This window comes from Maniola hyperantus, chromosome Z, assembly GCF_902806685.2.
Source record: "Maniola hyperantus chromosome Z, iAphHyp1.2, whole genome shotgun sequence".
In the NCBI taxonomy this organism is placed as follows: Eukaryota; Metazoa; Arthropoda; class Insecta; order Lepidoptera; family Nymphalidae; genus Maniola; species Maniola hyperantus.
Genome location: NC_048564.1, coordinates 9410645 through 9423658, shown reverse-complemented (window position 1 = coordinate 9423658; position 13014 = coordinate 9410645). Strand labels below are relative to the sequence as shown.

Below are 13014 nucleotides of genomic sequence, written 5' to 3'. Positions count from 1 at the left end.
CTTGTCACCATCGCGACCCGATCAGTTGCTGAAGTTCATACTGAAGATCACCGTCCACTCGCATCGGGATTATCGAATCAGGTTTTACCAGACTATTATTGTTCGTCATTTTTCAGACGCTTCGTCAGCCGTTTTCCAATTCGTTTGTTGGTTCTTACTAGGACCAGCTTTTGTCACCGGAATACGATCCATTGTTTACGTCAGTATTGCCACCTTCCATTTGTCATTCTTGATTCCTTATTCTTAGGTCTATATTATAGTCAATGCTGCCCTCCTTTGGCACGATTGCTACAAAATCAAAAATTTCCACTTGCTGTATGTCACAATTGGGACATGAATTAAATTTTCCAATAACAATATGTCTCATTTGGAACATATAAAATAGACAACCTTTGACACAATTGGGACAAGTTATATTACATAAACTATTCTCAGTAATTACCGCTTATCACACCAGGAATAAGTCCATACATAAGTCGGTATTCTTTTCTCCCATTTGCCACTTGGTTCATCATAAAATATTCTCAGGAATCACCGCTTATCACACGAGGAATAAGTCCATACATAAGTCGGTATTCGTTTTTCCTATTTGCTTGTTGGCTTATCATAAACTATTCTCAAGAATCACCGCTTATCTCACCAGGAATAAGTCCATACATAAGTCGGTATTCTTTTCTCTCATTTGCCGGTTGGTTCATCATAAAATATTCTCAGGAATCACCGCTTATCGCACCAGGAGTAAGTCCATACATAAGTCGGTATTCGTTTCTAATATTCTCAGGGATCACCGCTTATCGCACCAGGACTAAGTCCATACATAAGTCGGTATCCTTTTCTCTTATTCACTGGTTGTCAGTTCGTTTAGAGTCTAAAAATAATAATCACATTCATAACAATGACACGTTATATCATAACAATATTAAACACCATTTTTTTTTTTTTATTAGCTTCCCCAAGACAGCCACCAGAAGCGATTATTTGTGTACAGTCAATAGAATGAATATTATAGTGTCAACGTTTATGGCAAACCCGCTAAGTGTTTGCTCCCTTAATATCTCATTTGATTAATCTTCTTCTTAATTTGCTTTATGGCTTTCAGTAATTTGATTAATGATTTGAAAGACTAGTTATCGAGACTATTGAACTCAACACTCAAATCGATATTCTCAACTATTTGTGGAGTATCTACAGTAGTAAACATCTTTAGTTCACCGTGGGCTCTACCGCGGTTGTTTGACAGCTACAATGTCACGATCGCAATCATCTCTGATTGGTTAATGCCCGCCCACTACTGGCCACAATGCATTGCTGCAACAAGAATCGCACAAATTCAGCCAATCAGAACAATAATGATTGATGCAGGTTTTAGACAATCGCCCTACGTGTAATGTCTGCAGGTGATAATAATTGTGCAACTCGTTTGAAATTTTAATATAATTTAAGGGCACACACACAAGAGACAAATCCGTCTTTTGTTTATAATAATTATATTAATAATTTATTTATTTAGTAAAAATATGCATCTCATAAGCTCCTTTTTCCAAAGTCAAATGGCTAGTCAAAATTTGGGCAGTAAAGGTAGGGAATCCGTTTCTCCACTATTTATCCGATGGGGCTTGCAAGGTTAAGATTTACACTTCTCTGTATACTGACAATTTCATTTCTTATTTCAGATCTAAACCTAAGTCAGAGATCGAATTATTCGTGCATTATTTATACCCGAGAAACAACGATATGATAAAATTATGTGTTAGTAGGCTATATAAAGAAATACAACAATCCAGACCCTGTTATACATAACATTGCCACAGTCATTGCCGCTTCATTTAATAACACCTTCGTAACTCTCTTTTGTTATTAGAGACACATGTTTTAAAGTTTCCTTTACTCGTACATAAAAATTGAACTTCGTAACTTAGTATTTCTTTCTAATTTCTATTATTACAGCAGATAGTATCATCTATTAAGTTGGTAAGCCAATCCAATAATAACAACAGTAAATATGATGTACTTGGTAGTTAACCTGTTGTTCAGTGTGTGTTTTTCCGAGGTAGTAAGTACCTAAAGGCTTTGATTTATGAAAGCAGATTGTACAACAAGGGCACCAAACAAGCCACTTGAGCCGAGTTATAAACACTGATTTTCACTTCGATTGCGAGGAAATGTAACAATATAATATTACTATAAGTACATATCTATAGATTGACCGAAAAGAGTAGGGATTAAATGAGGGTGCTGTAATGAGTTTGTAGGTAGGTATAGGTCGCAACCTCAATACAAGTGCAAAAGTTCACTGGCACCATAGAAATTACATAAATTCTTTCTCATCCATATGTCATTCAGAGAGACTGTTGTTTACCTCTAAATACCTTGTGTATAACAGCATGAAACGCACTTTAGTCCTCTTATAGCCTGCGTAAAATAGAACCTTACGAGCATGAGAAGTGGAAACGTGTTTTTATTTTATTATTATTTTTATTTTCCAAATTCTAAAAATCACGAATGCATGTCATCTATTAGTATAAGAGGATGTCAGCTACTAGTGACTTTATATGAATGTGATAGCTCACATAATTTTACCTTTTTTAATTATAAAACTCTAAGAACATTTGAAAGAACCACTGTTATGCTGATAAATAAATATTTTAATTCAAGTCCATTTATTTATTTTCATCTGATCTGATCAGTTAAATTCACTTTAGGTTAATATAATAATGATTCAATTCATTTTCCTTTCATAACCTCACCTCTCCTTAAATGGTGGTTGCAGCAAATGTAATTTATAATTTCCACAAGGGTGAGCAAACGGAACAAAAGTACATACTAGCACTTAATATAAATTTTATTGGTATAAGAATCAAATAAAATTCCAACATCCACATGGCTACTTTCGTGAGCATGAGTGTTGTATGTCTTTCTGTTTCTGGTATGTACATAGTTAGATTAATTCAAACCTGATATTTCATACCCTATACTTACTAGGTATTCAAAGTAATCTAATAACTCTAATTTGGTCGAATAAGTAAACCTACAGATTCAAAATAGGTTCAATGTTACCTACTTTATCTAGTGGACCAATTAATTATTTATTAGCTGATCCACCCCAGGTCTAATTTTCCAAAATCTTTTCTTTATGTCCAGTAGTAGCTTAGTAGAGAACTCAAATCATATTTGATTATGCAGGGCCTGCGGGTTGATCTATGTCTGTCAGTACATAATACAGACTATTCAGTCGGTAGATAGGTATTCAATGGGTGCATCTGGCAATCGACTCTATTAGTCTCCCTATCACTGTCTATCATTCTCACAACCATACCATGCCTACCATAGACCCAAATCCAAAAATCTTACATTAAATGGTAGGTAATGAAAACACATGCACCTGACACATATTTCAGGCATTCTATCCTTAAATTGTACTAAAATATTACTATGTGTATAGTTAAGTATGTAATTATTTAATTAAAGAAGAATAACTACTCATATTGAGACTATTCAATTCAAAGTTTTAAGACTTTATTTTAGTTACTAGGTAAACTAGATTTGCCTCAATTAACCATAGTAGTATTCAGATGTTTCTTACCTTCTTATTACTGTATTACATAACAATACCTTGAGGTTACAGCCTCCATCATAATGAGGCAGGCCGGGATGGCTTTTTTTTCTTTTGTATCATTACAACAGGCCTCACACCAAGAGTTACTGTGTTCTTATCCGATCCATGCAGGTACATGACTGCTTCCAATCACAACTTGAAGGTTATGTGCACTTCTCCACCACAGATGCAGGCCAAAACCACTTGTTCATCTCACATTCGTCGACCTCATCGTCAAGTCGGGGTCACAGGGTCGTGGACATCATCAGAAAAGTTGTCAAAACATGAAAAAAATGGTAACAGTTGAATAATCTCGGAAATATTTCATTTAAGTGACACCAGTATCAAGTACATACCTACTTGATTATATCAGACCCCTGTATATAACCCAAATTTTGCACTAAAACCATTGATTGACCCATTGATGTAGATATGACCGTTGTTATTGTAAGATTATTATTTCTATTTTTAACTAAAGCACATGTACATATTTCTTTTTTTAAAATGATTGTTGAATGATTTAAATTAAGACTTGAATAAAATTATATTGTTAACATTACTTCCTAGATAGATAAAGTTAAGTAGATATTCATTCTAAATTTTCACATTTTATTATGCTATGATAATGTACTATAGGTAATAATTTACACACTCAGTTATTGGTTGAATGTGTTAGATCAAAACAGATTTAAGACCAAATTGTACCACATTCTAGCAAATAAACTCTATTTTTTATATTTCTACACTAGCTCATGTATCAAGTACTTACCTACATAATAATCTAATTGTTTTCTTGATTCTACTTTAATATAGGTAGGTGCCTATTTGGTTTAAAGTATTTCATATCACTTATTACCTTATTTCGATTTTAAAATACAAGGTGTTAGTACTACTCTACTATAACTTCATAGATCAAATCTTGGGCTAGGTATGTCCCTACATAATAATCCATTAAAGCAGTCAGAACAAAACTATAATCCCTTACTTTGAACTCTCAAATAAGTCATAATGCTGATATCTACTTACTATTAATAATTATAGCCTTCACTTACTCTGTTCTAAAAGTATCAATTGGTAATATTGTAACTTATCAAATACCTACTTAGGTATTTTGATGCAGTAATCTAACATTAGGCACTCTTAATATTCACCCATGCTTTAATGAACATCCACTGTAAGAAGGTAAGTACACAGATTCACCGTTTCAATACAACCTATAGATGCATTGGACCCATCGACCTACGTACTTCTGCTTGTTCCAGACAGTGCAAGGTGCTTTCCTCAAACCAATCTCTTGAGTAGTTGCGTTGGAGACAAGCCCTCCAACTCGATACAGGTCTACTCAAGTACTCCCAAAGTAATAGTGTAGCACCATTGCAGTTTGTATATATTTCATTTTCACTTTGTTATTCGTTCAGGTAGGTTTCTTCATATAATTTCCGATATAAGTACCTAATAAATATGTTGCTATGCGTCTTGTACAGGCACTTTTAACATCTTCCAGGATAGACCCGCATTTTTGGGCATGAATCACATCCAATCTTCTGATATAAACAACTTAACCTCCAATCCGGGTTTATTAGTCTTGGGATGACCCTAATATGAATCAAACGCAGTTCCGATGTCCACAGTCTTATATTCAGGTACACTTGTAACATCCACTTAGTTTATATCTAGCTTAATTAATCACCTAGTACTTATATCTCGCTTAATTACTTTTATCTCGTCCATCTTTTTCTCTCACTGCGTCCGTCCGACGCCGCTACCACTGTCACACCTCCACTCACGGGTGACAGATGGCAGGTTTTCTGTGTTGCCTACACGCCTAACAGTCGATTCAAATTTTTTAATTTTTTTAAAAATATCAATTCACTATCAGAAATTCTAAAATCCCCACGATTTAGGACTTCAGTACTTTGCAGCATCAGGATTGAGGAGTTAGGATCCGAAGTTCAATGATGTAGCCTATGCTTGGTACCTAAAATAATTTTGCATCATCCGCAGTTCCTGAAACATTATAGTTTAGGAGTGCTGTACCCTACATCATCAGGGTTGAGGAGTTGAGACTTGAAGTCTGAGAATAAAGTCGTTGCTTGGTACCTACAATATGAATTCACTGTGAACACTTCCTGAATCTTGATAACTCAGGCGGGCAGTAACCCTGCAGCATCAGGATTAAGGAGTTGAATCCAGAATTTTTTATGTGACCACCACGAAAACTTTTTTTGCTGATTTAAAAAAAAAAATTTGCAAATCGGTCCAGAAACCTCGAAAAAATCGATGTAGAAAAAAGAACCACCTCATTTTTGACAGTCGGTTAAAAACCGATTACCTTGAAATATTTACGGAACAATTTTTAAAATATCCCCTTTCTAACAAAAAAAGAATGAATGAAATCGGACTACGCGTTAATGAATTACAACTCAGTATACATTTTAACTTTTATCCCCTCTCCTACGGGAACCATGCTGAATTTCGGGATAAAAAGTATCCTATATTCTTCCTCATAGTATGACCTCAAATCGTACCAAGTTTCATTGGAATCCATTCTGTAGTTTCAGCGTGATGCGCGGCCGTGATACAGACAGACAGACAGACAGACAGACAGATAGACAGACAGACAGACAAAAATGAAAAAAATTACAGTTTTGTGTTCAGTATCGATTATAGAGTGCCCTCGAAAAAAAAATTTCAAAATATCTTCAATGTACAGAATTTGACCTGTTACAGTTTTATTATAAGTATATTGAATTGATGATGAAACATCTGACTGATGCTAGAGGTCAACGAACGTTCCATAAGTAGGTCACTCGGAGTCATTGCCACGTCATAGATAGGGCGTTGACCCGAGTTTTGCACGCTATACATTGCGGGGTTGAAAAATACTAAATCACCAAAACTACAAAATGAGGCAAATGGTTATTGGTGTTGGATTGTGTTTAGGTATTATAACGATAATACTAAGTTTTTGCTAGCGTTCTGGTTACACCCTGTATAGAAAAACCGTACTGCCTTCGTCAGTAGATTATTAATCACTACCCATACTATAATGAATAATTATATGTGCGAAAGTGTGTTCGATTGTTGGTTTATTAGTTTGTCCTTCAATCACGTTATGACAAAGCAACATATCGGTTTGATTTTTCGCATGGTTATAGCTTTTAAAGACCTAGAGAGTGACACTTGCAACCTTTTATCTCGGAAAATCAAAGAGTTCCCACTAATAAAAAAACTAAATCCACGTAAACGACGTCGCGGGCATCAGCTAGTTCAATATACGGTTGATGTATGTGAACAATATAATTTCTTGGAAGAAATCTCTTGATTGATAGGTATAAAGGATAAACGTCAACTAAGGTAAATTTCAGAGGAGACCTGAATCCAGGCTTCCTCTAAAGGATTACAGCGCCACAGCATTATTCGAATATATTCATCGGGGAATATCTAAGTATGTGTGGACTAAGTCTGTTGTTGCGGGCGAAACGTCGTACAACATCCACGCACATACCAATGAGTAGAACAAGTTTAACCGACCCACTTGTTCAACTCTCCACTCCGCATTGGCGTGGAAACCGAGCTAAATGCAGGTAAGTATAATGTAAGTATAGCTACACTTAGGTGTATAGTATGAATTGCTAATCCATAGCTTGTTTATTTTAGCATATGCCTATCAAACCATACTAACATTATAAATGCGAAAGTGTGTCCGTCTGTCTGTCTGTCTGTCTGCTAGCTTTCCACGGCTCAACCGTTCAAACGATTTTAACGAAATTTAGTACAGAGATAGTTTGTACCCGGGGAAGGACATGGGCTTCTTTTTATCCCGGAAAATTTAAGAGTTCCCACAGGATTTTCAAAACCTAAATCCACGCGGACGAAGTTGCGGGTATCATCTAGCTTAAGATAAATGTTAGGTGCGCTTCTCAAATCAGACGAATCTAAAGACGACGCGTTTATTGAAATCTAACCATCAAGCTACAGTCAATGGCAATATTTTCGATACATACATATTTTATACTAAGTAGGTAGATGATTCCCGCAACTTTGTTCGCGTGGATTTAGTTTTTCAAAAATCCCGCGGAAACTTTTTGATTTTCCAGGATGCAAAGTAGGCTATCCTCGTCTCTATGATGCAAGCTATCTCTGTATCAAAAAGATGATGCTTGCGACTTTAGTCGGGTAAAAATAAAACTAATGTAAAACTATGATGTAGGAATTTGACCTGTCAATCTACTTTCTACGTTGATATGCTTTCGCCTGCATAGAGCTAGAAAAATAACACGTGCTATGTGTTTTTGAGTGGAGATAGTGTAGTGGTTAAGACGTCTTACGTCGGTCTCCTATTTCTGAGGACCGGGGTTCGATCCCGGGCACACACCTCTAACTTTTAGGAGTTGTACGTTTTATACAATCACATATCACTGGCTTTAACGATGAAGCTGAACGTTGTGAGAAAACCTGCATATCTGAGAGTTCTCCATAATGTTCTTACAGGTCGTGAAGTCCGACAGTCCGCACTTGGCCAGCGTGGTAGACTGGCCTAAACCGTTATCATTCTGAGGAGAGACCCTTGCTCAATAGTGGCAATTGGTTGATGATTTGTTTAAGTAGCACTCACTAAAAGACAGCAATTAATTGGATTTTCATAATCTAAATATATAAAAAGAAAAGGTGACAGACTGACCGATTTATGAACGCACAACTCGAATTACGGGACGGATTGGGTTGAAATTTGGCATGGAGTACCTACTACTCACACCTCTTGGCCGGAGCACCACAGTACCGACTCCTTCCAGTTGATCGGATCTAAAGGCGGGCTATTCGACTTGTTGACGATTCCAACTAACCAGCTCGTTGGAAGGCCTGGAGCACCGCAGAGATGTACGCTCTATATGCGTGTTCTATCGCCTTTGTAATGGGGAGTGCTCTGAAGAGCTTTTTGACCTCATTCTACCCTCCTATTTCTACAACCGAACAGTTCCTCTGGTGCTGAAAATGTTCATCGGCGGCGGTAATCACTTAACACCAGGTGCAGGTGGGTGTCTGCTCGTTTGCTCACTATCTCTTTTAAAAAAAGAACTATTCGATTTTCCGGGATGATACGTAGACTTTGTTGGTTTTGAGATGCAGGATGTCTCTCTACCAAATTTCGCCCAAATCGGTTAAACAAATGACGCCTTAAAACCCCATGGGAACTCTTTAATTTTCCGGGATAATAAAATAGCCTATATCGGTCCCCGGGAAGCAAGCTACCTCTGTGTCTGTGCCAAATTTCATTACAATTGGTTAAAGGGATAGTCCATTAAAAGCAAGCAGACCGACAGACAGATACACTTTCACATTTATAACATAATATATATTAGTATATGGATGTATACAAATCATGACTCATATTTTGCTTCTGTAATTCTGGTATAAATCATTTTACGTGATACTACTTATCGCCAATCAATCCACTGGAAAACAGTGTAATGGGTTATGCTCTATAAACTATGTCAGTAAAAGAGAAAACTTTACTCTCATGGTTTGCGTCTCAGTATTCTATTTAGACGCAAATCTATCCAAGACTTGGTACATAGCTGCATACATAGTAAGGTAGAGTATATATTTATGACTATAAGTACCTACCTATATAAGTAATGTACCTGTAAGAATCTACAGTTATTTTGTATCAAGTATTTCTATTGGCATCTGTCTCTATATAGCAAACAATAAAATAGGTAGGTAGCCTAATTATTATTCAGACCTATATCAAAAGTGATACTATCTATTAAGTTTTGCAGTTTTGTTACACCTATAGTAGGTAGGTATCTAACACACATCTAGTTATTTATTTTATATACTTACTAAATTCAGTAAACACTACAAAAATGTATAGTGATTACAGGAAACGTTAGATTTATTTCACAATGCATTAATATAATAATTAATTAATTAATTTTCAAAATAGGAGGATATTATGTCGAATAATATAAGTAGCCGAACGACTACAAATGTCTTTTATTTTATAAATTAGGAGTAGACAGATGAACAAAGCGATGGAACATAGGCGTTAAAGCAACAACTTAAATGGTTGTAAAAGTTCATTGATCAACTACTTACGTGACTATACCTACCTAAGTACATAGATCTTTCAATCGTGACGTTGTTTTCAATTTGTAAGTTACGATAAAAGATAAGCAAGATATTACGTCACTTACCTTACTCAGTGCAATACATTGTCTTGTCAAACACTGCACTTTTCACAAGCTGTACCTATTACCAAAAACCACTCACGCGCACGCCACGCCGTCGCGGGGTAACTGGTTTTCCACTGATCTGAACTTCTCGAAAGAGGTTCCCCTCCTTCTTGTAAGACAGTGAGTGAACAAGATTAAAAGCGGAAGTTTTCTATTTCGGTAGACATGTTGCTTCTACAACTTTATTATTTCCACAATAATACGTTAACATAATACTTACTTATTATAAAATTCATACTAGGTAGGTAAAAATTATTATAAATGTGAAAGTGTATTACTATTTACTATTTAGCTAATGCGTCTGCTAGCTTTTCATAACCCATCCGTACAACCGATTTTGATATTTGGTACACCGAGTTAGCTAGGTATATCTATAATATACCCCGGTGACGGACATAGGCTACTTTTTATCCCGGAAAATCTTTCTCTGCACCAACTTTCATAAAAATTGGTTAAAAGGATGGACCGAAAAGAACCCCGTGGAATTAAAGAGATCCCACGGTATTTTTTAAAACCTCGTGAAGTCGTGGGCATCATCTAGTAATTACTTATATTCTACTAAAGTAGGTAGGTATAAGCATTTTTTATCATTGTCAGCTAGGTTTTTCGACTGACTGCATCCATATATAAATGGTCAGTTATTTTACCTTTACTTAGGTATTTATGATTTTAATAATGGAAAAATGGTACTTACGGCTTTAATTTTATTTTCTTGATCTTCTTACTTGAGATTTATGTAAAATGCATGAAATTTTATTTAAGTAATTTCAATTAATTGGATTACATACATAAATATTGATGTAAAAATAATCAAAAAAGGATTTATTTTTATTATTCCCATTTACGTGAGCTGAAAAATATCCTTTTTATGGAAGAAGCTGCCTGTACGGTGACAAGTAGAGTGACTCTATTTTGACTCTTAACATTTCGATAAAAGTTTCCGCTCACACTGAGACTTCCTTTCGCAGAAAATTGTAGTACGTTGGCTTAGTATTAGATTTTACATCACACCAACGTTGATAAAATTCTAGCGTCGAAGCACTTGGGCGCTAAAGTAAAATTGACCTAAACATATTTGTTTTAAAGCTCAAGTTCATCCAAACATCTTCAGCCAACGCTTCATGCGGAAACCTGCGGAAAGTCAAAACCGACTTTATATCAAGAACCTTAAGAAGAATTTTGTCTGGTGGCAGGCTTAAGCCGTTGGCTACTTACTTTTATACTTTTTATTCCGGAAAATTAAAGAGTTCCCACGGGATTTTTGACAAACCTAAATCCACGCGTCGCGGGAATCATCTAGTAGTCTATAATCAATAGTCAATTTATTAGTAACATCATCATCATGATCAACCCACCGCCGGCTCACTGCAGAACACGGGTCTCCTCTCAGAGTGAGAAGGGGTTTGGCCATAGTCTACCACGCTGGCCAAGTGTGGATTGGTAGACTTCACACACCTTTGAGAACATTATAGTGAACTCTCAGGCATGCAGGTTTCCTCACGATGTTTTACTTCACCGTTTAAGCAAGTGATATTTAATTAATTAAAACGCACATAACGATCGAACCCCCGACCTCCGATTAGAAGGCCGACGTCCTTACCACTAGGCTATCACAGCTACACAACTAGGCTATCACAGCTATACATATGTATCTTAATAAAATATATAAGTACATTACTATCTTCATTAAAATATAAGTATACCTATCCGTCCAGTAGTTTCATCGTGAAGCGTGCACAAACAGACAGATAGACAAATAAACAAAGGCAAGCAAAGCCAATAATACTGAATTGGATGCTTTTACAACGTTGGCAAATGAAGTGTTTCTAAAAGAACGTGAGAATAAAAACTTTTTTATGAATGACTGGAAGTTTTTGTGTTTTCAATTTCGCACCGATTACGTTTCGAAAGGCGGACTTTATTGATATAGTCGGACCTTCGGACGATGAATCAGATATTACGTCGTAATATTAAATAGGTACTTTAGCTACAAAACTAAAAGAGACAAAATAGCTAATCGCATCGACATGAAAGGCATGGATGAACGGCATTCCGAATCATATCGGTAAATTATTTTGACGATACAAAAAAAATTGTTGGTTTGAATAAAAATATATTCTATTCTAAAATTGTTAAATTAGTAAAAGAAATGTTAATTTTTTGGAGCTCCGTGGTAAAACGTGGATAGTTTCGTCCTGTTAGTTGGTTAATCTGCATATCACAGGCTGCTTCTACTGATTCTTTATAAATAGATAAATAGAGTCATAATAGTAGTCGTATCGTATGCAAATAATAAAAACCAGTTTATGTACTTATGTTATAATTTAAACAAAAAGATATATTTACATAGTAGATATATGACTAGGTCCTAACTCCTTAATATAATTAATGGCTATAAACGATTTCCGCAATCAGACAAAGGTGCTTGCACATAGTTTATAAAATAATTAAATAGTTATCTATCGGTAATTTATAGACTCACATATTCTTAACTTATAAACTAACAGTATAGGTAGTTAAATCGTAACTAGAAAAGCTGTACAGGTTAAATTAACATTATATCTTTTCACTTTGATCCTGTAATTATTTACATAATTAAAAGTAACATATTCAATAATAGAAGGTCGAAGTAAATAGCTGTTGCCATTATATTAAAAGTGAATTAGTTATTATTATTTAATACTAGGTGTACCCGGCATGCGTTGCAATGACACGTTAAGTAAAAAAACCAGCCAAGTGCGAGTCAGACTCGCGCCGAGGGTTCCGTACTGCAGAAGAAGTGAAGCAGTAAAAATCACTTTTTACAAAAATATTCATGTGTAGCTGTAGGTTCTGTTGGGTAATATGTTCTATTATGGGTAATATGTAATATATGGGTTCTGTGGGGTAACTTAATTAAAACGTATTGGTTTTGAAGTATTTTCCCCCTCCTCCACCCATATCTCCCATCTACCCCTATTTCCTCCCACCTCCCCGTCATCTCACCCACCTCCATGCCTTCTCCTCCCACATCTCTAACCCTCTAACCTAAATCTCCTTACCTCCCCCTACCTTCCCCCATCTGGATTGAGGAGTTAAGGCCCGAAGTTCAATGCTGAACTCATTGCTTGGTACCTACAATATCAATTCACCCGAAGTTAAATGGTATAGTTTTTAAATTTGGTAAAATTGGGTAAAATT

At 35.8% G+C, this 13014-nt stretch overlaps 1 protein-coding gene across 1 annotated transcript in view; it reads right to left on the bottom strand.

The window, feature by feature from the left end:
- CalpC (calpain C) overlaps positions 1-9918 on the bottom strand; it is a 30188-nt gene extending 20270 nt beyond the window's left edge. Inside the window, exon 1 of the mRNA XM_034983948.2 lies at positions 9796-9918. The gene's annotated coding sequence lies outside the window, so the exon portion shown is untranslated. The remainder of the gene's footprint in view (positions 1-9795) is intronic.
- Between the last annotated feature and the right edge of the window lie 3096 nt (positions 9919-13014).